The 26,525-nt window shown below is 41.3% G+C and overlaps 1 long non-coding RNA gene across 1 annotated transcript in view; it reads left to right on the top strand.

Moving 5' to 3' along the window:
* The first annotated feature begins 8,188 nt into the window (after nucleotides 1-8,188).
* Nucleotides 8,189-26,525, top strand: part of LOC141139867 (uncharacterized) — a 91,777-nt gene continuing 73,440 nt past the window's right edge. The window contains exons 1-2 of the long non-coding RNA XR_012243825.1: nucleotides 8,189-8,322; nucleotides 8,403-9,140. This is a non-coding gene — a long non-coding RNA (uncharacterized lncRNA). The remainder of the gene's footprint in view (nucleotides 8,323-8,402; nucleotides 9,141-26,525) is intronic.

The following is a 26,525-nucleotide window of genomic DNA, read 5'->3' as shown; positions in this document are numbered from 1 at the left end:
TTTCTCCTTTTTTTCTCAGAGTATATAGGGCCTGGGGTCCCCACGCCTTTTCTTTTTTTAATTTGGGTGTGGGGTTCCCCTTAATATCCATACAAGACCCAAAGGGCCTGATAATGGTCTGGGGGGTTACCCATGCTGTTTCTCATAATTTTCATCCATATTGCCAGGACCCGACATTACATTACAGCCGCAAGCAGTTTTAAATGACTTTTATTCCTTTAGAAATGTCATTTTGTGCAGGGACTGTTGTAAACACGGGTAACAGACGCCAATTACAGATAGATAGACACCCCCCCGGTAAGATATTTAAAGGAATATTTCACTTTTTTTTTTTTCACTTTAAGCAAATTTAAAATCACTGCTCCCGAAAAAACGGCCATTTTAAAAACGTTTTTTGCATTAATACATGTCCCCCGGGGCAGGACCCGGGTCCCCAAACCCTTTTTAGGACAATAACTTGCATATTAGCCTTTAAAATTAGCACTTTTGATTTCTCACGGTTGAGTCCCATAGACTTTAACGGTGTTCGAAAGTTTGCGCAAACTTTCGGTCTGTTGGCATGTTCTGCATGCGAACTGACCCGGGGGGTGTTCGGCTCAACCCTACTCAGCACCACACGTCACAATTTCATCTATCACGCAGCTTACTACAGTTTGGTCTCTATCGTGAAGCATCTGCCATAAGCTACTAGTCGTTACTCAGACCAATCCAAATCGTACGCTCCTATGTGCTCATAACTCAACCGATACTCAGCTTTGTATACTCTGACAGGTCATTTACACACTCTACATCCCGATTTGAATCTAGTTGCTTCTGCGGCACAACGATTTGAATCAGGGCATTCATACACCCTACAGCCCGATTCGAGTCTAGTCGCGCCGGTGATATGATTCAAATCCTCTGCATGATACAAGTCGATTCCATCTATCACACACACCACAAGTTTCCTGCAGCTCGGTCTCTCTCGTGAGGCACCTGCCACAAGCAACCTATTGTCATTATCATTCATGCGCACGTTTTTCACTTATTCACAAACGCAAATGATACTCCTACTACATAACTCTGACTTACGTCGACACAATTCGTTCATTTATATAAACATACGATCACAACCCATGATTGCACATGACCATGGCTCATCCCTACATGCTCCAATTTTTTGCCTCTCTGATGAGGCTAGTTTCTTGCAATCGTTGCAAGCACATCTCAGGTGACACAAAATCTGGCCACTCATTGTCTCCAGTGGCATATCGGCCTCTTACCGTTTCTGTCTGTTGTTTCTCCATTTGGTCAGTCGAGTTCAGGTCGTTCCATCCTGTACCAGGTTGGACGTTCTTTTCTCAGGTAGAAAAAAAACCCCAAAACTTTCATTTTAAAAAATAAATATATAAATAAACGAAAATAGAAACAAAAAAACTTTCATAAAAAAAAAAACACACAGAACAAGCATAGGGTCTACATCTTCACCCAGGGGGGTCAGTCACATGTTAAGGGATGGGTCAGGATTCATTCCATGCCAGGTTAAAACCTGGATTTTTATGTCACCTTTCCTACAGGTTCTAGGTCGACTAGCTTTCTCTGCCCCAACCAGGACTTTGCAACTAGGGCGTTGAGTCAGGTGTGCAGTACACGGGTTCCACCCTCACATCATCCTACAGCACCCGTTCACATCACATACACATTTTGAGCTGCTCATCGGCATTAGTTACTGTCGCACGTTTCTTTGCATTACTCTCTGTTTTCAAAGGGCGACTCTTCACTTACGCAGACAAGGTCACTAAACGTTGAGCTTGCTGGCAGTGCAAGCGTTAGTAGGTCAAGCATACGTCACAAACTACAGAACACAACATTCTTACTTAGGTCGTACCAGACTTCAGCTTCTCGCCCCATTACGTACTAGGGCTCTGGTCCACAGGTTTGTGCTTGGCACAGATGGGCACCAGAGCTGTTGGTGTTACCTTATGTGGCCTGGTACGGTTCAGGGGGGGGCACACTCTCGTCCCGCCCTCTTTTCCTGCAGCCTGCCAGTTTGCGTGCTCGGATAAGGGTCTGGTATGGATTTTGGGGGGGGCCCTACGCCATTTTTTAAAAAATTTGGCGCAGGGTTACCCTTAATTTCCATATCAGACCTGAAGGGCCTGATATGGATTTTAGGGGGACCCCCATGCAATTTTTTTTTAAATTTTGGTTCGGGGTTACCCTTAATATTCATGCCAGACCCAGAGGGCCTGGTAATGGACTGGGGGGGACCCCATGCTGTTTTTCTCAATATTGCCAAGACCCGACAATTCATTACAGCCAGGATCAGTTTTAAATGACAATCTTTCCTTTACAAATGTCATTTTCCTGTGGTACTGCTTTAAACACGGGAAAAATGCGCCACTTTGCAGGCTTACTATAGACACCCTCCCAGGCACGATATTTAAAGGAATATTTCATTTTTATTGTTTCACTTTAAGCATTAAAAAAATCACTGCTCCCGTAAAAATCGGCCGCTTTTAAAATAATAATTTTTGCATTGATACATGTCCCCTGGGGCAGGACCCAGGTCCCCAAACACTTTTTATGACAAAAACTTGCATATAAGCCTTTAAAATGAGCACTTTTGATTATTCATGTTCGTGTCCCATAGACTTTAATGGGGTTTGTGTATTCTGCCAAATTTTTTGCCTGTTCGCATGTTCTGCTGCGGACCGAACCGCAGGGTGTTCGGCTCATCCCTAATGCTCAATAGGGTTTAGGTCTGGAGACCTACTTGGCCAGTCCATCACCTTTACCCTCAGCTTCTTTAGCAAGGCAGTGTTCCTCTTGGAGGTGTGTTTGGGGTCGTTATCATGTTGGGATACTGCCGTGCGGCCCAGTCTCCGAATGGAGAGGTTTATGCTCTCTTCAGTATGTCACAGTACATGTTGAGATTCATGGTTCCCTTAATGAACTGTAGCTCCCCAGTGCCGGCAGCACTCATGCAGCCCAAGACCATGACACTCTCACCACCATGCTTGACTGTAGGCAAGACACACTTGTCTTTGTACTCCTCACCTGGTTCCCGCCACACACACTTGACACCATCTGAACCAAATAAGTTTATCTTGGTCTCATCAGACCACAGGACATGGTTCCAGTAATCTATGTCCTTAGTCTGCTTGTTTTAAGCAAACTGTTTACGGGCTTTCTTGTGCATCATCTTTAGAAGGGGCTTCCTTCTGGGACGACAGCCATGCAGACCAATTTGATGCAGTGTGTAGCGTATGGTCTGAGCACTGACAGGCTGACCCCCACCACTTCAACCTCTGCAGAAATGCTGGCAGCACTCATATGTCTATTTACCAAAGATAAGCTCTGGATATGACGCTGAGCTAGTGCACTTAACTTCGTTGGTCGACCATGGCGAGGCCTGTTCTGGGTGGAACCTGTCCTGTTAAACCACTGTATGATCTTCACCACCATGCTGCAGCTCAGTTTCAGGGTCTTGACAATCTTCTTATAGCCTAGACCAGTGATGGCAAACCTTGGCACCCCAGATGTTTTGGAACTACATTTTCCATAATGCTCTGGAAATCTGCAGTGTAGTGGAGCATCATGGGAAATGTAGTTCCAAAACATCTGGGGTGGCAAGGTTTGCCATCATTGGCCTAGGCCATCTTTATGTAGAGCAACAATTTTTTTTTTCAGAGTTCTCTGCCATGAGGTGCCGTGTTGAACTTCTAGTGACCAGTATAAGAGAATGAGAGTTGTACCACCAAATTTAACACACCTGCATCCCCATTCACACCTGAGACCTTGCAACACTAATGCGTCACATGACACCAGGGTTTAAAAATGGCTAATTCGCCCAATTTGGACATTTTCACTTAGTGGTGTACTCACTTTTGTTGCCAGCGGTTTAGACTTTAATGGCTGTGTGTTGAGTTATTTTGAGGGGACAGCAAATTTACACTGTTATACAAGCTGTACACTCACTACTTTATATTGTAGCAAAGTGTCATTTCTTCAGTGTTGTCACATAAAAAGATATAACTAAATAAATACAAAAATGCGAGGGGTGTTTTCACTTTTGTGAGATACTGTATGTATATATATATTTATATATATATATATATATATATATATATATATATATATATGGCTTTTGTTCAGGGGGAACTTGGTGGAACTCAGTTCCACCACCTCTGGCTCAGACCCTTTGGTGCCTGCTCACCACAATCACTTGTAAACACAGAAGTCTGGTTTCTATGTTTACAAGTGACAGCTCTGCACTCTGTGTGTAACCCCCATGAACTCTCCACTCTGTATGTAATGCAATCCTGATATTTAATGCCCCTTTAAGACCCTTCTACTGTTTGTGAAATATGACCACACCCACTATTTGATGTGATTTGGTGTGTGTGTGTGGGGGGAAGGGTTTTGGGGGGTCGTGGTTGAGTTCCTGCACCTATTGTTTGAGAAAAAAAGCCATATATATATATATATATATATATATATATATATATATACATACACACTATATTACCAAAAGTATTAGGATGCCCGCCTTTACACGCACATAAACTTTAATGGCATCCCAGTCTTAGTTCATAGGGTTCAATATTGAGTTGACCCACCGTTTTCAGCTATAACAGCTTTTGCTCTTCTAGGAAGGCTGTCCACAAGGTTAGAGTGTGTCTATGGGAATGTTTGGCCAGAAGTGAAATTGTGAGGTCAGGCACTGATGTGGACAAGAAGGCCTGGCTCGCAATCTCCGCTAAAACATATCTAAATCCAAGAACAAAAAGTTAATATAGTGTAACTTACCAGTACTCAAATATGGTGACTGAATTAGTTTCAATTTGTCAACTTGTTTTGTTTTTTTCAGGCTTTTATCACTCAAAGAGGAACTTGACCCCTGCACCTCTCCCACAGGGGTTATTTTTCTTTTCACCCCCTCTCTCATGTTTTGCTGGGATATCCCCAATTCACACACTCGCCTGCCTAGCAAATCCAGCATTGTTCCACTTTGATCTGCTGCTCAGCTGTTGCATGATGGGTCCCGTAGTGTCATCTTCTTTCCTGCCATCTTTGGGAGCTGGCTGTCTCCGCTGGGTTCAGATTGCTTGTAGACTTGGAAAGGTAAGTAGAGAGAAGCTCTCGGTGTCCAATATTATGCAAGTTGGAAGGTGAGTTTATTGAAAATGTAAACTATTACATGAGGTTAAGATTGCTGGCCCCCTGATGATGTGCCACTGGGTCCACAGAGTGGACCTCTTTCAACCACAGAGTGTAGGGTGAAACCTCCAGTGATATCTGACATAGAAATCCCTGGAGGTTGCTGGAGCCCAGCTAATGTAATTCTTGCCTAAGCAAGAATAGAGACGGGTGGGCAAGACTAACAATACACAGAAAATGACAAAAGAAAAAAAACAAAACAAAAAAAGGTTGCTATTTGGGCTCAATGGCTGGTGTTCTGTTGTACTGATGGGCCTGAAGTTATTTTTAAATGGATGTCATTTTCCTACATGCCTTGTCTCCTTCAATACAACACATTTTGCACCTTCTAAACATTTGAAACGCATCAACGTTATTTATTAAATATTCTCTAAAGTAATGCAGTCATTTCATAACTGTGATTTTTTAAAAACAATCCTAACATCTCATATGTCCTTATTAGATAAAAACTTATTAAAGCAGTATTAAGCCCAAAACCAAAGATGTAGTATATTGCAGCTTTCCCATCCAATTAGATGTGGTGGCTGCATCAGTTTTCTTTATTTTAGGCATTTTTCCCTTTCTTTTCCCCTGGTTATCTGGCCGGTAACACCTTCTGTATTAGAGTGCCCCCACTCTGGATAAAGGGGCACAGCAGACAACAGCATTTTCAGTCTGGGGGGAGGGGAGTGTTGAATATACTAGCAGATTTGAATACATTGACAAATTGAAGCCAAACTCTAGCTCACACTTTATAAACAGTTACAGTAAGCAGTATGTTTTTCTTTTTGGATAAAGGTTTTACATGAATAAATAAAAGCTGATCATTGTAAGCACCCCTGTCAGTGTTAAATGTTTTTTCCCATCCCTGTAAACTGATACATCCAGAAGGGAGCTTGTTTTATTTTTTTTTTAAACAAAATGCTTACTTTCTGGATCACCAGGTGAAAATAAAGGAAAGAAATCCTAAAAAGAAAACGAATGCACCGCATTTAAAGTAGATGTAAACCCAATGTCATCCTTTCTAAACTACTGCCATAGAGGTTATCTATTAGGATATACATGCCTCCTGCATGTATCCTTACCTGTCAAATGTCTCCCCTCTGTCTGTTATGAGACCCGAAAAACTGCATATTCTGTGGGTGGGTCTGTTGTCTGGAGCTCAGTGGGTGGAGTCGTGATGTCAGTAGACTCCCCGCCCACCTCTACACTCCTCTTGTCAATATGCATTTTCTCCTGTGTATTTCTTAGGCTGGATTCACATCTATGCATTATTAGTGCTTTCTGCATTTTGCAGATTTGCACTACAGAACATATTCCATAGGAAACCATATTAAATGGACTGTAGTGCAAATCTGAAAAATGCAAAAAGCACTAAAACTGCATAGGTGTGAATCCAGCCTGACACTGAACTTCTGCTATGATCTCTAACATCCAGTGAAAATACAGGAAAGTAACCACATGACTTCAGCATGCCAAATCATGCTGAGGTGTGGAACAGCCAATCCTTGCAGAGCTGCTGAAAAAAGGAGTGGGGGAGGGAATTAAAAAATAATGCATGTCTTAGGCTAGTGCACGAGATGTGTAAATCACCTGTCAAGGTAGAGGATTTGACAAAGTTTTTCTCTGTTTGTCAAGTTTTATCTCACTGAACAATAAAACAATAAAAGAGGATTGCTCAGAGCTGGATTAACTCTTTGTGGCAAGACTGGGCTCAAATGATAGGAAATCGTATACTCTACATTAGGACATAAAAAAAAAAAGAAAAAAGTTTGGGGTTTACATCCACTTTAAGAATTGGTAAACTGCAATATAATAAATGTTTGCTTTTGGGTTTAATACCAATTTAAAGTGGTTCTAAAGGCTCAAGGTTTTTTTAATCTTCATGCATATACTTATACTTACCTGAGCCCCATCGCGATCCAGCGATGTGCACGAGAGCCTCTGTCATTGGCTCCCACTGCTATCAATCACAGCCAGTGAGCAGATGAGGAGGGGGGGGGGCAGGGTTGAGCTGTGGCTCTGTGTGTGTGTGAATGAACACTAGAGCAGCGCCTCGAGAGCGAGCCTGCTTGTGTGCCCCCATTGCAAGCTGCTTGCTCTGGGAGCAGTGAGTAGCCAGGAGTGCTGGCAGGGGACCCAAAAAGAGGATTGGGGCTGCTCTGTGAAAGACCATTGCACAAAGCAGGTAAGTATAACATATATATATATATATATATATATATATATATATATATATATATATATATATATATAATATATTTTTTTAATTGCTTTTAATATCACTTTAAGGATCTGTCATTCAGAATGAATGGAATCGGTGTTTGGTGTTGAATGGGTGATTGCATAAAATTCACAAATTATTGGCTGATCAGCAGTATAATAAATACAAACAAGGACAAGCAAACTCATATACAGTAGAAAAAAAAGACGCATTACCTTCAGTGCATGATTGAAGGTTGTGTCCAAGAGTTCTGAAATCAATTACTGATTCTATAATTAATTTTGAAATGGATCTCCTTTGTGCGCACCCCATATTGTCTTGCAGTCTACCCATATTGTCATCCAAAGTATTTTAGCTGGCGGCTGCTCAAAACTTCAAGTTTATAGGATTCACAATTCACAGATGTTCAGGACTATCAAGCTGTCTGTGGGTGGAGAATGTCAAGTTTTAAATAGCATTCTGACCACTCTGGCACATGGACAGCGGAGTGAAGGAATTTCCACATGGCGCACTGTACACGACATAAATGATTTGCAGTACTCTAACATGTTTCATGACTATGGCATGTGCTGATGTTGTCATCATGCAGGTACACGGTAGGTGTCAAGCCCCTGGGTCAGCGCCTTATTATAGGGAGGTAACAGTTCAATTGCATAGATACACTGATCCCATTTTTTTCTTCTAGGAATCTATTTTAAATTAGAACCTGATTCATATTTCCTTTCATTCTCCAAAACCACAAAACCCAGATCGGCTTACAGCATGCTGTTTGGGTGGGAGTTTGTGTAGGAACCGAGTTAGAGAAGGCACACAGTACATAATCACTGTAGCTTATTGCCTCTCAGTAGATGTACAACTACTAATTCAGAAACATGCCAAGTGTCAGGAGTTCAGAACCGACCTGCCATCCAACACATGTAAGTGTCATTTTTGCATTTCAGAACATTTTTCTTTTAATTTATGCCATTGATAAAATACTTTTTTTTTTTTATTACAGATAAATCAATACTTGAAGAGCCATTAAGAATATATTATTTCTTCAGAATAAAAAAAAAAAAAAGAACTAAAAAAGATCACTGCAGTATATAGTACGCATCATTGTTGGGGAGACACGCAAAATTTCTTTAATGTGAAGGAATTTCCCTGCATTTTACTTCCTGCACTGAGACTGTGACCACAGCAAACGGTTGATGGGTATTAAAGGACACAGAAAAATTCCCCTGTTGAACGTATTAGCATACTAGTGACTTCTAAATCAGATAGGGCTGCAGCTAGAATTCATAGTCTCAGCAGTGCAGGAAGACCAGTCATATAGTACAAACTAATTAAAGGATTGAACTCCTGAAGTTAAGCCTCCAAGTCATCCATCAATTGACCAATGAATGAGCAGTTTACATAGTTCCTCCACAACAATCTCCTTAGCTTTGAAAGTGATGTGTGTGCCAAGACTGGTTCAGACACCAAGCAAAACAAATAAATACATGAGGCTGTCCAGTTGGTGAGAATAAATTCCTCTGTCACTAGAAGGATTTCATTGGCTGATGCAGTGACAAGGTCCGCCTATTGACAAATGTCAAAAACTTTTATCACTCCTAGCAGATGCCACTAAACCTAATATCTTCATGTACATCTCTACTAGATATTTATTTCTGTCTTTAAACCAAAAGAAGCAGGAGAAAATGAATTTTGAATCCTGTACAGCTTTGCCATACTACCCAGATCCACACATATCAAGGTGAGTGCCAACCTCATTTCTTCTTTTTTGGCATCTGTTACATGAGTTGGCAGTGTCGATTTTACAGTTTTGCTGTTGTGTGAACTTTAAGCATTTTTGGATATGAGTAACCTATACCATCATAGATTTCTCTATTCATTTATTTGTATTTATATTGCTGTTTCATAAAGCTGCACCTTTTTTGTTAAAGATCTGTAAAACGTATAAGAAATATATGGTGCATATAGTAAAAGTATTTTTTTTTGCTGACATTCAAAAGCAGGCCTTATCCCTGGGAAAAAAAGAAAGGAAGTCCCCTCCCACATCTGGGGCTGCCATGTAAAGTGATAATTAGATGCACTGCTTTCCAGAAACCATATCCTGGTCAAAGTCAATTTTCTATCACCTTCAAACTACTAGTGATATATGTCTGCAGTATAATGGGCAGGACCTTTTTTTTTTTTCATTTTTATTCTTTGGATTTTTTGGTAATTATGATATCCCTATTCAAAACTCACCTATTATGTGACCTATTATGTGAGCATTTATGTGCAGGTACCCATACCAGCTGCTCTTTGATCATCTTTGAAAAGTCAGTTTAGTCACAAAAACAAAATAAGAATCTTGATTTTTTTATGTGGACCACTGTTGCAATTGTTTTAGATAATTCGTGTCCTTTATTGCTTTTTGAAGAGCCATACAATTCTTTTGATTTTATATGGCATAGGAAGACTAAAGCCGCGTACACACGAGCGGAATGTCCAACAGAAAAAGTCAGACGGGAGCTTTTCATCGTCTATTCCAATCATGTGTATGCCTCGTCTGACTTTTTTTTTCGAAAATTCTGACAGACCTAGAAATAGAACATGTTCTAAATATTTCTGATTGAACCAATTCCTATCGGGAAAACCGCTCGTCTGTATGCTGTTCCGACGCAGCAAAAATGAAACATGCTCTGAAGCAAGTACAAGACGGAAGCTATTGGCTACTGGCTATTGAATTTCCTTCTTCTAGTCACGTCGTACGTGTTGTACGTCACCTCGTTCTGGACGGTCGTACTTTGGTCGGACTTTGGTTTGGTGTGTAGGCAAGACCGCTTGAATGGAATTGCGTCGGAGAAACCTTCGGAGTTTATTCCGACGGTAAAACCGGTCGTGTGTACAGGGCATAATATGTTGTTATTACTCAGAATCCCCTATGCAAGCAATGCGAAGTTCCTTTATACTTCCCAAGAAGCTCATCCAGGTGTATAAGTTTATAGAGGGAACTAAGTAATCTAGTATATCTGACCTCTTGGATTTAATACTTGTTAGTTGTAAAACGTAATTGTTGTTTTAAAATTGACGGTGTATTTTCAGTGACCTAAATAGTGCTTAGATCATGTTTAGTATTACAATATGTTATTGTGTGGCATTTTTTCCTGCATGATTCGTAAGGAAAAAGAAAAACCTTCCTGCATGAAGGGGCTTTTTTGTGACCAGCCGTGCCATTTTGATTGCCCCTGTATGCACTTACTAGTTAATGATTAAGCCGTATACTTTTTAAATGTTGCAAATAACACTTAACTACTTGACACTTTTGGTTAATAGGCTACAGAGCTATACATTTCCACTGAATTATCATAGGACTTCAAGTCCTTCATGCTCAATTTCTATAACTCAATTTTTCTTCATAACCTACTATCTGTTTACTGTGTTTTTTTTTCTGACAAGGAAACCTATCATTGAGTAAGCAAAAAGCCAATCACACCTCTCCCTGTAAAAATGCTAAATGTCTGGCTGTCTTGCTTATTTACTTTTGTCAATACCTTGAGTCAGTGGCCCTGAACAAGTATGCAAATAAGTACTTGCGACTTTTCCTGACTTTCACCATATGCATACTTATTCTAGGTTGGTGACTCAGAAATGATTGAACCCCTGAAGGTCACCATGTAAACCAGGTAATTAGCATTTTCAGAAGGAGTTCGGCAGTGGTAGCATCTGTATTTTACTCATGACAGGTTTATTTTAAAAGCTCTGCTTGTCACTTTGATAAACAGGGTTTCTATTCCCTCGAAATGTTGGTGTAACTTTTCTGCTGATATGGATTTCAGTAAACTTTCCATCTAGATCTAAATTTGGTGTGTTGACCATCTCCTATTATTATATATTTTTTTAAAGCCTTGTAAATTATATTCAATGTATGAAAGAAAGAAAAATTGACATTAGCATTTCCTGTATAAGTTTTTCAGCAGGCAAGTTTTCCAGTTAAAGCAAAGTGAACTCCTTTTTAATTGGGAAGTTATACTCATTTTTGGGGTCATCCATCTCAACCTTCCCTTAATAGCTTTTTTTTTTTTAGAGCAGTTAGAGGAGTACATTGAAGTTTAAGCTCAATGACTCTATTTTCAATGTGATATCACTCTTAAGTAGGTTTGAAACCCCTCATACCCAGTAAAGGAGTTTCCCACTCAAAGTCCCATCAATATGTCCGAGCTGAAAAATGCAGGTCATAAAACCCTATACTTTTCAAAGTGCGCTTTGGGTACAACAATCATTGTCCTAGGAAGATCCTATCATTGCACTCTACTGTATGTAAAGGACACTAAAACTGCTTTATGCAGGATATCGAAATATTATCATTGACTAAAGTGAAACAGAACAATACCCCCCACCCATTTACACACTGGGGTTGATTTACTAAAACTGGAGAGTGCAAAATCTGGTGCAGTTCTGCATTGTAGCCAATCAGCTTCTAACTTCAGCTTGTTCAAATAAACTTTGGCAATAAAACCTGGAAGATAAATGGTTTCTATGCAGAGCTGCACCAGATTTTGCACTCCCCTGTTTTAGTAAATAACCCCCATTGAGTGCACATATGGTTCACTGCCCATCATCAGTGCTTTCTGAATAAACCCTTATTTCTCTATGTGGAATGGCAAATCGAGTATGATTACTTTAGCCAACTATATTGGTAGACCTTTGGATGCTAAAAAGCTATTACTAAAAACTATCAATTATTAATATCAATTATAGGCAGACAGGGGAGGGATGATTTATTAAAAGAATTTGACTTTTTCAGTCTGGTGTATACTGTATATTTTTTTTTTCACACATCCAATGATGTTAAGGGACGATTTATATATTTTTCAGCTTGCCTTTATCACGATAAGTTTGTGATGCAACCACAGGTTTAAAATAGGCCTCAGTGTTTTTTTTAATTTTTTTTATCTTAATGCATTCAAAGCAATAACCACTTGACGACCAGCTCATGCAGATATACTGCAGCAGGTCGGCAGCGCTGCGCGAATTGCCGTACCTGTAGGGCGACTCACACAAGTGAGTGGCGTGCCACCGCCAAAGCGCTCTTGCTCCCGCTGCACGCTGCAGGAGCATTCCCGCAGGACAGGCGGACTCGATGTCTTGCGATTGCCTATTACAGAGGCAGAACAGGGATCTGCCAGTGTAAACGAGGCGGATCCCCATTCTGACAGAGGACATGTCGGAGATCTTCTGTTTCTAGTGATCGGGAACAGTGATCTCGGTCATGTCCCAGTAAGCCCATCCCCCCTACAGTTAGAACACACCTAGGGAACACATCTAACCCCTTGATCGCTCCCTAGTGTTAATCCCTTCCCTGCCAGTGTCATTTTTACATTCATCAGTGCATTTTTATAGCACTGATCAATGTAATAATGTCACTGGTCCTCAAAAAGTGTCATTTGGGGTCAGATTTGTCTGCCGCAATGTCGCAGGCCCGTTAAAGATCGCAGATCGCCGCCATTATCAGCAAAAACAATAAAAAATAAATAAAAGTCCCTAAATCTATCCAATAGTTTGTAGCCGCGATATTTTTTTTTTTTTTTACATCAAGAGAAGTTTATTTAGAAATTGTATTGTCAGTACAAATCAGACGTATCAACATATAAACTTGCAGCCAAACAAAAATAGCGATAAATCGACCTGAGTTTACATCTTATCTATAAATATATTGTGTAGAACAAAACATAAAGGTTAATTCTGTACAGTCAGTTGTGACCATCAAAATAATGCTTTCTCAGTGTTAATAAACCTTTGCTGTCACAGCTCACCTTGTTTATTCCTATTAATCTCATATGTGGGTTGGTAAATTTGACCTCCTGATTTGTTAGCTAAATCAGAGAAAGAAAGAAAGGAAAACAGTGAAAAAGAGGAAGAGGTAGAATTTATGACCAATTTATATTCTAAATTGTTACCGTAGGAGACTGTAGCCGCGATAATTTTTGCGCAAACCAATCAATATACGCCTATTGCGATTTTTTTTTTTTACCAAAATATGTAGTATATATCGTCCTAAACTGATTAATACATTTTGTTTTTTTATATTTTATTTTTTTTTGGATATGTATTATAGCAAAAAATAAATAGTTTTTTTTTTTCAAAATTGTCGCTCTTTGTTTATTTATAGAGCAAAAATAAAAACTGCAGAATTGATCAAAAGAAAGCTCTATTTGTGGGGAAAAAAAGGATGTCAACTTTGTTTGGGTATAGCGTCGCACGACCGCGCAATTGTCAGTCATATTATCAATTTTTCCTGGATCAATGAAAGCTATTGGAGTGGATATCCTTCGCAATATGATCACAGCCGTTAGAACAATAATAGCTCGAAATTGGAGAAAAGCAAAAAGTCCAACAATCATAGAATGGGTTTGTGAGATGAATGAAATGCAATCAATGGAGCAAATGTATAATTTTGAGGAGAGTTTAAATAATTTAAACTTAAAAACATGCCAACAATGGGAAAAATTTCAGACCTCATTATCTATCAAACAATATTTATAGGTGAGACTGTATCCTTCCTCTCCAACCCCCCCCCCCCCCTTTTTTTTTTTTTGCCTTGTAGGATTTTGTAAAAGTGTTGTAGAAATGTGTATGAGGATGAATAAGGTATGAATGAAAGTAAATACGGGTAAGATGAAGTTCAAGATAGAAATAGAAATGGAAAGCTAAAAGATGAATAAGACATGAATTATTTCAAATTGGATATATAGATTTTATGCTTGTGTAGAATTTACATGTATGTATTTGTATAAATATTTTAAAAATTAATAAAAAGAGATTGAAAACAAAAAGTGTCATTTGGGGTCAGATTTGTCCGCTGCAATGTCGTAGTCACACTAAAAACTGCAGATTGCTGTCATTACTAGTAAAAACAATTTTAAAAAGTCCCTAAATCTATGCCGTAGTTTGTAGACGCGATAGCTTTTGCGCAAACCAATTAATATACCCCTATTGTGATTTTTTTTTTACCAAAAATATGTAAAAGAATATATATTGGCCTAAACTGATGAATAAATTCAGTTTTTTTATATATATTTTTTTTTGGATATGTATTCTAGCAAAAAGTAAAAAAAAATGTTTTTTTTCAAAATTGTCGCTTTTTGTTTGTTTATAGCAGGGGTCTCCAAACTTTTCAAACAAAGGGCCAGTCTAATGTCCTTCAGACTTTAGGAGGGCTGGTTTATAGCGCAAAAAAAAAAAAATGCAGTGGTGATCAAATACCACCAAAAAAAAGCTCTATTTGTGGGGAAATAAGGACGTCAATTTTGTTTGGGTACAGCATCTCAGGACCATACAATTGTCAGTTAAAGCGACGCACTGTATTACAAAAAATGGCCTGGTCATTAAGGGGGCAAATCCTTCCGGGGCTGAAGTGGTTAAGGAAAAATTGTTCCATTATAATTACAACAGCCCCTCCCCCAATCCCCTTACCTGCTTCCAGGTTCCAGGGTAGGTGAGTGTAAAGATTAGATTGGCTCCTGCAGCTGTCTGTCAGAAGCTCAAAGGAAGGAGCAAGGGCATGGCTTGCTAAGCACTGTGTTCTTCAATGGACACACACAGCCCTGGCTGGGAGTGTGCATGCACGGGTGTCTCCTTTGCAACTGACTATGCAAGGAAGACACCCAAAAAACAGGAAGGTAAGGATAGAAGCAGCTCTAGGCTTTGCGAGGCCTTAGGCAAAACCTAGACATGAGGCCCTACTCACGCTCATAATGTGAAAAATAATTCTAGTGATAAAAAAAATGAACCGTATAAATTGCATATATTAATAGCTTTAAAGTGATGGTGTCCGTGTCCTCTATCTCAGTACTGGTATCAGTGCTCTCTATCTCAGTGCTGGTGTCAGTGCTATCTATCTTAGTGCTCTCTATCTCAGTGCTGGTGTCAGTGCTCTCTATCTCAGTGCTGGTGTCAGTGCTCTCTATCTCAGTGCTGGTGTCAGTGCTCTCTATCTCAGTGCTGGTGTCAGTGCTATCTATCTTAGTGCTCTCTGTCTCAATGCTGGTGTCAGTGCTCTCTATCTCAGTGCTGGTGTCAGTGCTCTCTATCTCAGTGCTGGTGTCAGTGCTCTCTATCTCAGTGCTGGTGTCAGTGCTATCTATCTTAGTGCTCTCTATCTCAATGCTGGTGTCAGTGCTCTCTATCTCAGTGCTGGTGTCAGTGCTCTCTATCTCAATGCTGGTGCCAGTGCTCTCTATGTCAGTGCTGGTGTCAGTGCTCTCTATCTCAGTGCTGGTGTCAGTGCTGTCTATCTTAGTGCTCTCTATCTCAGTGCTGGTGTCAGTGCTCTCTATCTCGGTGCTGGTGTCAGTGCTCTCTATCTCGGTGCTGGTGTCAGTGCTCTCTATCTCGGTGCTGGTGTCAGTGAGGGAGGTAACAGCAGAGAAGCCAATCAGCAGGCAGTGCCAGTGCTGGAAGCAAATCGCCCGGCCCACCATGACTGGGGATCAGCACTGGAAAGGGCTGGGACCTCCTGACCCTGCAGTGAAGCCCTGCATAGGTGGGGGTAAGGGCAGGGCCGAAGGAGGGGTCAGGGGCTGTCAATCACAGGTTGGCACACTGGGACACTGGCACAGGACTGAGCTGCCCTGACTGTGGCACTGATAACCAGGAGGAAGGGAGTGGGGGGATGGGGCTTAGGTGTGGCTGAGGGATGCTGGAGGAGCAGGGATGGGGAGCCTGGCTCTCTCTCATGCTGGTGGTGGCTGGCTGCAGAAAGGGGTTGTGGCATGGTAGCTGTGCCTCTCCCTGCAGTTGGGGCCCCGGATCCCCCCTCCTTGATTGACAGCCCCAGAGAGGGGTGGCCCGGACACCTCTTCAGCTCTTCTCTCCTACCCCCCCTTCCATCGGCTTCATACAGCCCTGGCAAGCCTTCCTCCCCGGCAGGACCCTCATCTTCCCCTCTGCTTACCAGTCAGATGCTGGGTGCCTCCTTTGGGTATGCAGGGATCGCTCAACGCAGTATTATAGTGGGGGATGACAGGGGGGATCTGCGTCTCTGGAGCAGCGGGAATATTTATTTGTATTATTTTACTCCGGCTGCTGGAATGAGTCTCCTCCCCTTCTCCTCCCCCAGACGACACAGTGCTGGCCCCACCTCCTCCCCAAGACACAGCCATGACCCCATCCTCTCTCTCCACAGAGCTCACAGGCATTAACGCTCTACTTGCCGGAGCGCAGCGACGCCGCAGCGGCATTGTTGTCAGCAGAAGTGGCTCTACAATTAGGCAAGTTAGGCTGTCACGAGGCCCCTGTGAATACGAGGCCTTAGGCGGCTGCCTAATTTGCCTAATTAGAGAGCCGCCTCTGGTATGGAGAGTGGCTCGGGAATTGGGGACTGACCAGGGTGCCAGGAAAGAAGCAGACAATGCATTATGTGTATGTTTGGACTTCCTGAATTTAAATTTAAAAAAAAAGAAAAAAAAAGAGTTTAGGGGGTTATTTACGAAAGGCAAATCCACTTTGCACTACAAGTGCAAAGTACACTTGAAATTGCACTAAAAGTGCACTTGGAAGTGCAGTCGCTGTAAATCTGAGGGGTAGATCTGAAATGAGGGGAAGCTCTGCTGATCTTATTATCCAATCATGTGCAAGCTAAAATGCTGTTTTTTATATTCCTTGCATGTCTCCCTCGGATCTACAGCGACTGCACTTCCAAATGCACTTTTAGTGCACTTTCAAGTGCACTTTGCACTTGTAGTTTGCACTTGTAGTGTAAAGTGGATTTGCCTTTAGTAAATAACCCCCAAAGTGTCCCTTTAATAATCTTTCTAGAGAAAAACTTACAGAGGCAAATTGAGTAAATGTAGCTTTATAAAGCAGTTATTTCACAATCAGCAGATGACAAGTATTAGATAATACTGAATTTGATGCAAGGTAAACAGTGATTTACATTTTTGTTTTTACCCATTGGTTGTCATTGATAACAACTGTTCTATTTGTTAGGGAATGGAGCCTTATCTCTCTGTCTGCTTGTCTATTTTTTTAATGTCTATTTTCATACTTTTGGTAAGTGGTGGTTAAGTACAGCGCTGCGCTAAAGGGAGTGAACAGCAGCCAACACACCTGTAGACTCAGGGTTAAACTAACATTCAAAATTCGAAAAAGTGTGGCGCTATAAACTCCATACATAAAAACTAAAGAATGAACACTCTAAAATATTGAGTGATTATAAGACAAACATTTCAGTGTAAACCAAAAAGTGCTTATGTGAAGGGAATGTGATTGATAAACAAAGCTTAAATACATTCATTTAAACCAATGATAAGTGAAAAAAACATCACAAAATGATAATATAAATAAAGTCCATGTCATAATAAGTGAAAAAACTGTGATGATAGTGCATAAACGATGATGGACAGGTGTTTCCTGGGCATGCGGAAGGGTTGTTTAGACAAAGCAACCTGGTAGGTGAATGGGCCACATGGAGACCAAACGTGCACAAAGGATTGGAATCAGTGCCGGAACCATCACCAGGAATCATAAAGGCTTACCAGAAATATTGGCCTGAAATAGCATATGCCAAAACAGGTCAAAAAGGCTTGATGACCGACAGGTCTGAATGTGACAGCTGGTCAGATGTCGTCGTCACACAGAGAAGGGGAAAGGGAATCAGCACGGCTTCCTCTTCACTGGGTACACATAGTTACATAGTTACATAGTTACATAGTAGGTGAGGTTGAAAAAAGACACAAGTCCATCAAGTCCAACCTATGTGTGTGATTATGTGTCAGTATTGCATTGTATATCCCTGTATGTTGTGGTCATTCAGGTGCTCATCTAATAGTTTCTTGAAGCTATCAATGCTCCCCGCTGAGACCACCGCCTGTGGAAGGGAATTCCACATCCTTGCCGCTCTTACAGTAAAGAACCCTCTACGTAGTTTAAGATTAAACCTCTTTTCTTCTAATTTTAATGAGTGGCCACGAGTCTTGGTAAACTCTCTTCTGCGAAAAAGTTTTATCCCTATTGAGGGGTCACCAGTCCGGTATTTGTAAATTGAAATCATATCCCCTCTCAAGCGTCTCTTCTCCAGAGAGAATAAGTTCAGTGCTCGCAACCTTTCCTCATAACTAAGATCCTCCAGACCCTTTATTAGCTTTGTTGCCCTTCTTTGTACTCGCTCCATTTCCAGTACATCCTTCCTGAGGACTGGTGCCCAGAACTGGACCGCATACTCTAGGTGCGGCCGGACCAGAGTCTTGTAGAGCGGGAGAATTATCGTTTTATCTCTGGAGTTGATCCCCCTTTTAATGCATGCCAATATTCTGTTTGCTTTGTTAGCAGCAGCTTGGCATTGCCTGCCATTGCTGAGCCTATCATCCACTAGGACCCCCAGGTCATTTTCCATCCTAGATTCCCCCAGAGGTTCTCCCCCCAGTGTATAGATTGCATTCATATTTTTGCCACCCAAATGCATTATTTTACATTTTTCTACATTGAACCTCATTTGCCATGTAGTCGCCCACCCCATTAATTTGTACACCATAGGCCAATAATATGTGTGGCATGTGAGGGAAAAACACTCACATAGCGTGATAACGTTTTTAAACTTGGATTTATTTAAAATTAAATAAAAAACAGACTCACATTTTTTGAAGAAGAAAACAGCATATAAATCGTAAAGCGGTAGTCATGAGAGGTCCACCCAACATGTTTCAACTTAAACAGATGATGACTCCTAATGAGGTCCTATATGATGAAACGATCGTCGGGACGCTACGCACACACGCACCGTGCAATGCGCGATCGCATATTGATGTGATTTTATTTTGTTTGGAATTCCAATTTTTATTCTACTGATCGAGTGACTCGGCCGTGGGTTATCTCGTTACATGCAGCATTGCATCACCCTCCAATAAAGCATTTTATAGCAGTATTACACTATTGGAGTTTTTACCTTATTTTTTACATACTCACTCACCTGCACTTTGGCTCTGCGATTGGATCGGATTGTCGCCCAGTATGTGTTGAAATTTTTCAGTGGAGAAAAGCCATATACATCAGGATACCTCTCCAAGTTTCAGTCACCAGGATATCTTTCCAACTGATCCCGCGTTGTGGTCGCTGGCTTTCTGGGGTCTCCAACCCCCGGGCCGTAGCCTGTTTGCAGCCGGGCCGCGAAGGCTGCACTTTCAGAGGTTCGGCATGAGCAGTGCCAGCTTAACATCCAGCGGACCCCCTGAGTAGAGACCCTAGGAGCCTTATTTTTGATAAAGACCCAGTGGCTGGGGGACACAGCCACCTGCATATACGATCTCCTTAAACAAGAGATCTAAATATCTGGTAAGGGGCAGATCGTTTTGTTTGGTGGGGGAATTTCCCTATTATCACATTCTCCAGGGTGACAACAGTGCATGCTTCACATCAACAGAAGAGTGGTGTTTTATATCAATATTATTGATGCCTTTTCATTCTTTTACTGGTGAAAGACATTTTTTAAAAAAAAGGAACGTTTGTATGGACCTTGTTCAACATATTTGATGTTTGATTTCACATATACAAAAGAAGTAATCCTATATGTCACATATTTATGGTAATTTGTGTATGTATATGTTATGGTCATTTAAATGGTTTTTGACCACACTCACTTATTCACAGTAGCGCAGCCTTTCTTTGTATAGTATTTTGTAATGGAGGTTGTCTCACATTTAGGGTTGCAGCAGCACTAACACTTTTTTGAGTCTTTCACAGACACAGGTTTTTTGGTTTTTGTTTACTGAACACTTTAAGGGATAGCGCAGTATATATCTTTTGGTTTTGAATGGATATTGGAAGACTGATATCTGATACTCCAGAAATCAGCAAGCATGTTCACAGCTGGAATGTTTATGGGGTGCAGCAGAATGGGAATAATACATCAGACCTTTCTCAGATGGAAAGGTTACAGATTGGGTTATATTTTTTGGCCAATACCCTATTGTTTCCTTGTGATAAGCTTGAACTCTAGAGGAGTTTGCAGTGCACATAAATGTACAAGCTCTTCTGGTATGAGAGAGATCATTTTCTAGTTAACCTGCTTTTGATTAATGATCTGCTTGTTATTATTTGTTCATCATTAAAAACACGTGGGAATCTTTTCTCAATGGCATATTTCAAAAACAAGTATTATTGCCATTAATACAGCATGAATACAAACTAATACACATTTATTAGGGGCAGGAAATTTTTGAAACATTTGCCTTCTCTAATTCACCTACACTCCCCTGTCATTCACATCGCACATTTTGACAAGCTGTAAAAATACCCAGTGACAGATATGGGGGCTATAACCCTCATTTGTAGGGTCTCATCTAAGCAAAAGGGAAATGAGCCAAAGCCAGCACTGCGATTTTTCCAAGGAAAAAATGCAAAGGTTCCACCACCATTATTTTTATTGTCAGGAAGTGGATCAGGCATGACTGCTGTAACATTACCCATAATAAAACTAGAGTAAATGTTACTAAAGCTTTCATTCCCCACTGAAGAATGGAAATTCCTAATGAGTTCCAATCTAGCATAGGTACCAGCAATGAATGTGCTTTTTGACTATTGTCATCTTTTTGGTGGAAAAATGAGCAATGATGGTGAACTTATAACTTGTTGCCCCATAGTCCGCTAGTTAAATATTACATTCCCAATGGGGATCTCAAGAATTTATACATCAGGGACATGTTACAGCAACAGATGCAATTAAAGAGAAACTTAAGACACAGCTTTATTTTCATTTCTTTACTTCTGAATACCTCTGGCAGGTGCTTTTTGGGTCTCTTGTGAAGACCCTCATTTCTTGCCTCTGTAAAAAAGATCCTGGAACATATTTGGGGAAATGACCCTAAAAGGCACACAACCGGGACATATAAGCTGCCAGGGACTCTAAAAAATGTTTTTATTGCTTCTACATTCCTGTTGACTGTGACTTTAAAGTTGTCACCTGGACAAATATAGAGAGTAAACCTCCCCAATGGGAACAAAGAAAAGTATAAAAAATCCCTTGTTCACTTCAAGTTTTGGAGGGAGTTTAATTATATGTTACAAATCAGCCCTATCACACACGCAAAAGTCATGTTGCTAGTAGTGAGACATTAGGGGCCTAAACAGATCCTTAAAGCCATTACTGTATTGTGTAGACTGAAATCAAGAATTCCTAATAAAACCTTCATGTTCAACGTGTTCATATTGTGTATCAAATAGTTGGATCAAAGAAGTCCTTCTGTCACAATAACATTATTATGTTTCCGAGATTATGTTTCTGACTGCATTCTTAGATGCTAAACATTGTCCAGCCTGTCATGCCATAATATCTTTTTCCATGGAGGAGGAAGGCAGCGACATGAATGATTTACTTGTTTCGCCCAAAGAAGTCAAATTGTTAAATTTAGTTACAGCTGAACAGAAGTAAACACAAGTTCACTGGGATAAGTAAAGAAAAAAAAATCTTCATTAAATATTGCCCTCTGAATTATCCATCAGAGTGTCTAGGAAATTATATATAGATATATCAGTCTGGATGTCACGCCACTTCCTCAAACTCAATTTATCCAAAACCGAACTTTTTCCTCCCCCCATGTGCCCCTTCCCCTGATCTTTCTGTCAAAATCGATGACACAACTATCAGCCCATCCCCGCAAGCCATGGTTCTAGGCATAATCCTGGATTCTGATCTATCCTTTTAAGCCCCACGTCCGTTCACTGTCCAAATCTTGCCGCCTCAACCTCCACAACATCTCCAAAATACACCCCTTTCTAACCAATGACACTATAAAGCTCTTAATTCACTCCCTGGTCATCTCTAGCCTCGACTACCACAACCCCCTTCTCATTGGCTTACCTTTTAGATAGGCTATCCCCCCTTCAGTCCATCATGAATGCTGCTGCCAGGCTCATCCACCTTACCAATCGCTCTGTGTCTGCTACTACTCTGTGTCAATCCCTCCATTGATTTCTGCTCACCCAACTAATTCAATTCAAAATACTAACAACAACTTACAAAGCCATCCACAACTCAGCCCCCAGCTACATCAGTAGCCTAGTTTCAAAATACCAACCTAATTGTTCTCCTCATTCCCCCCAAGACCTCCTGCTCCCTCATCACCACCTCCCATGCTCGCCTCCAGGACTTTTCCAGAGCCTCTCCCATCCTATCGCACTCCTTACCCCAATCTGTCCGATTACCTCTTACTCTATTAGCTTTTGAAAACCCTCCTTTTCAGAGAAGCCTATCCTGCCCCCACCTAACAACTGAATTTTCCTTTTCTCCTTCAGCTCATCCCCCACAGTTATTACCTTTTGTATCATTTGACCCTCCCTTCTAGATTGTAAGCTCTAACAAGAAGGGCCCTCTAAATCCTCCTGTATTGAACTGTATTGTAACTGTACTGTCTGCCTTCATGTTGTAAAGCGTTGTGCAAACTGTTGGCACTGTATAATTTCTGTATATTAATAATAATAATATGAGATCAAGCCACTTTGGCAGAGCAATATCAAACAAAAGGCCACTTAGGCACATACCTAGGGGACAGCAGGCATCCAAGGCACCACCTTTCTCATTGGCGTATCTTTGGTCCTTATGAATGTGGACACTTTTACCTCCACTTACAATGCAAAACTTAAAGGTATTGTTGGAGGAAATAGTTGGGGGTGGGGGATTTAATCACTCTTCTGTACTAAGCAGCTAGAAGCACTCCAGCAGCTGGTCCCAGGAGAAATTCACCTCCCTGTAATGCTTTACCAGTTAAAATTAGTTACTAAAATATTTTTTTCTCAAAGATTATAAAAAATATAATTTTTAACTAGGTCATAAAGGTAATATGGAAGTGAGTGTTTATGTATATTTGTTGAAGAGTATGATAAAGATGTTCGTATGTGCAAGCAATATAGATACAATGGGTGTTGTTTACAAAAGGAAAATCCACTTTGCACTACAAGTGCAAACTACAAGTGCAAGGTGCACTTGAAATTGCATTGAAAGTGCACTTGGAAGTGCAGTCGCTGTTAATCTGAGGGATAGATCTGAAATGAGGGTAAGCTCTGCTGATTTTATCATCCAATCATGTGCAAGCCAAAATGCTGTTTTTTATTTTTCTTGCATGTCCCCCTTGGATCTACAGTGACTGCACTTCCAAGTGCACTTTAATTGCAATTTCAAGTGCAAACTACAAGTGCAAACTACAAGTGGATTTGCCTTTCATAAATAACCCCCAATGTATTTTCGTGAACTTGTACTTTGTTCAAGTAGGACAGGTTCACTTTAATGCTGCCTCTGCAGTTGTGCATCCTGTCTGTGATCTGCCCTAACGATAGCTCAATACGAGCAGTTCAAACGGCGCACTGGTCACCCCTGCATGTTTTCTACAGTGCCTTTTATAAACAGTCCTCCAGAAATTAAAGTGTAAGTGTAATGTAAACGCCTTAAACAAAACTTGGTAGTATTGCAGCTTCAGATAAGGTAGCTGCATTAGTTTTCAGTTTTATATTTTTTTTAATGTATTTTCACTTGATAATTCTGCCATTGACCGACATCCTGTCTTCACTCTAGAACAGGGAGTGTATTAGGACTAGATAACACCTCCCTCTCCTCTCCATAACAGGGGTAGGTGTTTTGTAGTCCATGGAGATAGCAGGGAATAATGCCAAATGATAATGGTCCAGAAGTTATCAGCAACAAATATAATAAAACACTTCCAATGGAATATTTAACAGACCAAAAGGGGGCATATAAGAAAAATGTATGTTTAGAGTTTACATACACTTTATGTCCAGGTGTGCGCTTTTAATTTTTTTTTTTTTAAACAGTGTTTCAGTAGTAAGTTGGCTAATTTATATATCGGGGGCCCCCTTTTTTCTAAAGGGGCTTCCAGATTCCTAGTCCCCCCCACACAATCCCCCACCGGGGACCGGATGTGGAGAAGAGGCCTTGTCCCTCAACATTGGGACAAGCTGTATTGTGGAGGGGATGTGATCATCCCCCTTCCATGCAAGGTACCCCGCCCAAGTTGAAAGGCATGTGGCCTGGGCTGGTCCAGGAAAGGAGGCTGCTTGATCACCGTCCTCTCTTTCCTGTCCACCCAAGCTGCATGGGTCAGGTTTGAACCTTAAGTTCCCTTTTACACTGAGGCGCTTTTCAAGTGCTTTGGCGCTAAAAAGCACCTTAAAAGCTCATGAAAACCTGTTTCCATTAACATCAATGAATGCTTTAACACTGGGGCAGTGCCCTGGTGGGGTGGTGAAAAAACACCTGCAAGCAGCATCTTTGGAGCATACTTGGAGCATACTTGGAACGCTAACAGCGCTAAGCACCTCAGTGTGAAAGGACTCTAAGAGAAACTCCATGCTGTTTTTTCTTTTGTTTTAAATGTCAATTTTTTTTTTTAGAGGCTATGTTGTACTATTCTGTAGTTTCACATGCAGCTTTAAGGAATCCCCCAAGTATGTTATTTAAAAGTTTTTTGTATGTAGCAAGGTCCCCGGCCTCCTTTAGTCTAATGAGAACCTCCAGAGCCATGGACAGCTGACATCCTTCTGTATCGAGTTGGTTGCAAGGCATAGTGGGTGTAATGTGAGGTAGATTCATGGGTGCCAAACACTTCTTGAATGTAAAGAGGTTTATTTTCTCTTGAACAGAACAGTGGGAGAGAGGGTTTTGGGCCAGAACACCCTTAAATAGTTGCAATGTCAATTGACAGACTCTGAGACTTCTACTGGTAGACAGCCATGCATGGAAAGGCATCCAGCAAGACACCACATCTGCATGTGTAGGAGTGTTGCCTCCTTTGGAAACAGTCTTAGAACAATCCCTAACACAAATGGTAACAAACTCCTTTAATTTTATACAGTCACTTCTTGTAGATTTTCAGCTCACTGAGCTCCCAGTCTCTCTCACTAGACTTGCTGATTCACTGCCACTGAATCCTGTGAGCTCTTCTAATTCTCTTACTTAGTATCTTCCTCAAGCGTCACCCATGCTTCCCTGCTGGGTCCCTGGCTTGGCACTCCAGATACTCCTCAAGCCTCACCCCACTGGCTGGGTTCCTGGCTTGGCACCTGCTGAAGTTTCCCGATTCGTCACCTTCCCCGGTTGGTGAGAATACTGCTCCGGTACTTGCTTCAGCTACTCACTGAGGTCCCTGATAACAAGTTGATTGGTCCCTTAGTGGTGACAGCTTCCCCTTTACCTCTGACCATGACAGGTTCTCTGTCCGGCAGAACCGTCATTTCTGGTTGAACTGAAGCCGCAATCCCAACCCTACACTGCTCTCTTGCTTCTGGATAGGCCCTCGGACAGCCTAGCAGCCAGATGTGCCGGGGATAGGCTCAAACTCCGGCCTAGCAGCCCAGGCAATACAACACATGTCCACCCAGACAGCCGTCCAGGTGGCACAGAACCACCCGTCCAGGTGGTGACTCCACCCAAATAAATAGGCTTTCCCAGCAGGCCAAGGGACCCAAGAAGATCCCTGTCCATTGGCCGAGATACTATATCTATTTCGAATCTGTCCTTACAATGCCCTTGTATTATCTAATGTTACCAGATACCCTGCCATCTAGTGACAGAAGAGAGAAGTGCAGCAATTCCAGACTTAGGGTGAACTCAATTGATCCCTAACAATTGACCAAGGCCAATACACCTGGCAGGTAAATTTAGGAGCAACCCTGCCTAGACATCAGGGTGCTACATGTATTTTCTGTTTTTTTCTTTAAGCCTCTCTTCACTGAACGGTATTTTAAAAAAAAATATGAAAATATACCAGAGGGTATTTAAATGCAGCTTAACTGCTTCCAGATTGCCCACTGCACATATAATGCGGCAGGTCGGCCCGGCTTAGTAAAACAACGTACCTGTACATTTTTCGCTTTTTCCAAGTCTGGGGCGCTCTGCGATGGCCGTCGGGACCTGCTGTTCGTTTCGAAGAGACACAGAATGGCGGTCTGCCAATATAAACAAGCAGACCGATTTTCTGCCAGAGAGGAAAATGGAGATCTTATGTTTCTGTTATGCAGAAACATGGATCTCTGTTTTCTTCCAGTGTCAGCATTCCCCCCACAGTTAGAAAGCATTCCATAGGAGCACACTTAACCCTATGATCGCCCCTGATGTTAACCCCTTCCCTGCCAGTGTCATTTATACAGT

The sequence above is a fragment of the Aquarana catesbeiana genome, linkage group LG04, assembly GCF_042186555.1.
Source record: "Aquarana catesbeiana isolate 2022-GZ linkage group LG04, ASM4218655v1, whole genome shotgun sequence".
In the NCBI taxonomy this organism is placed as follows: Eukaryota; Metazoa; Chordata; class Amphibia; order Anura; family Ranidae; genus Aquarana; species Aquarana catesbeiana.
Note: the sequence above shows the minus strand (reverse complement) of the source record. Positions and strands in the feature narration are given on the sequence as shown.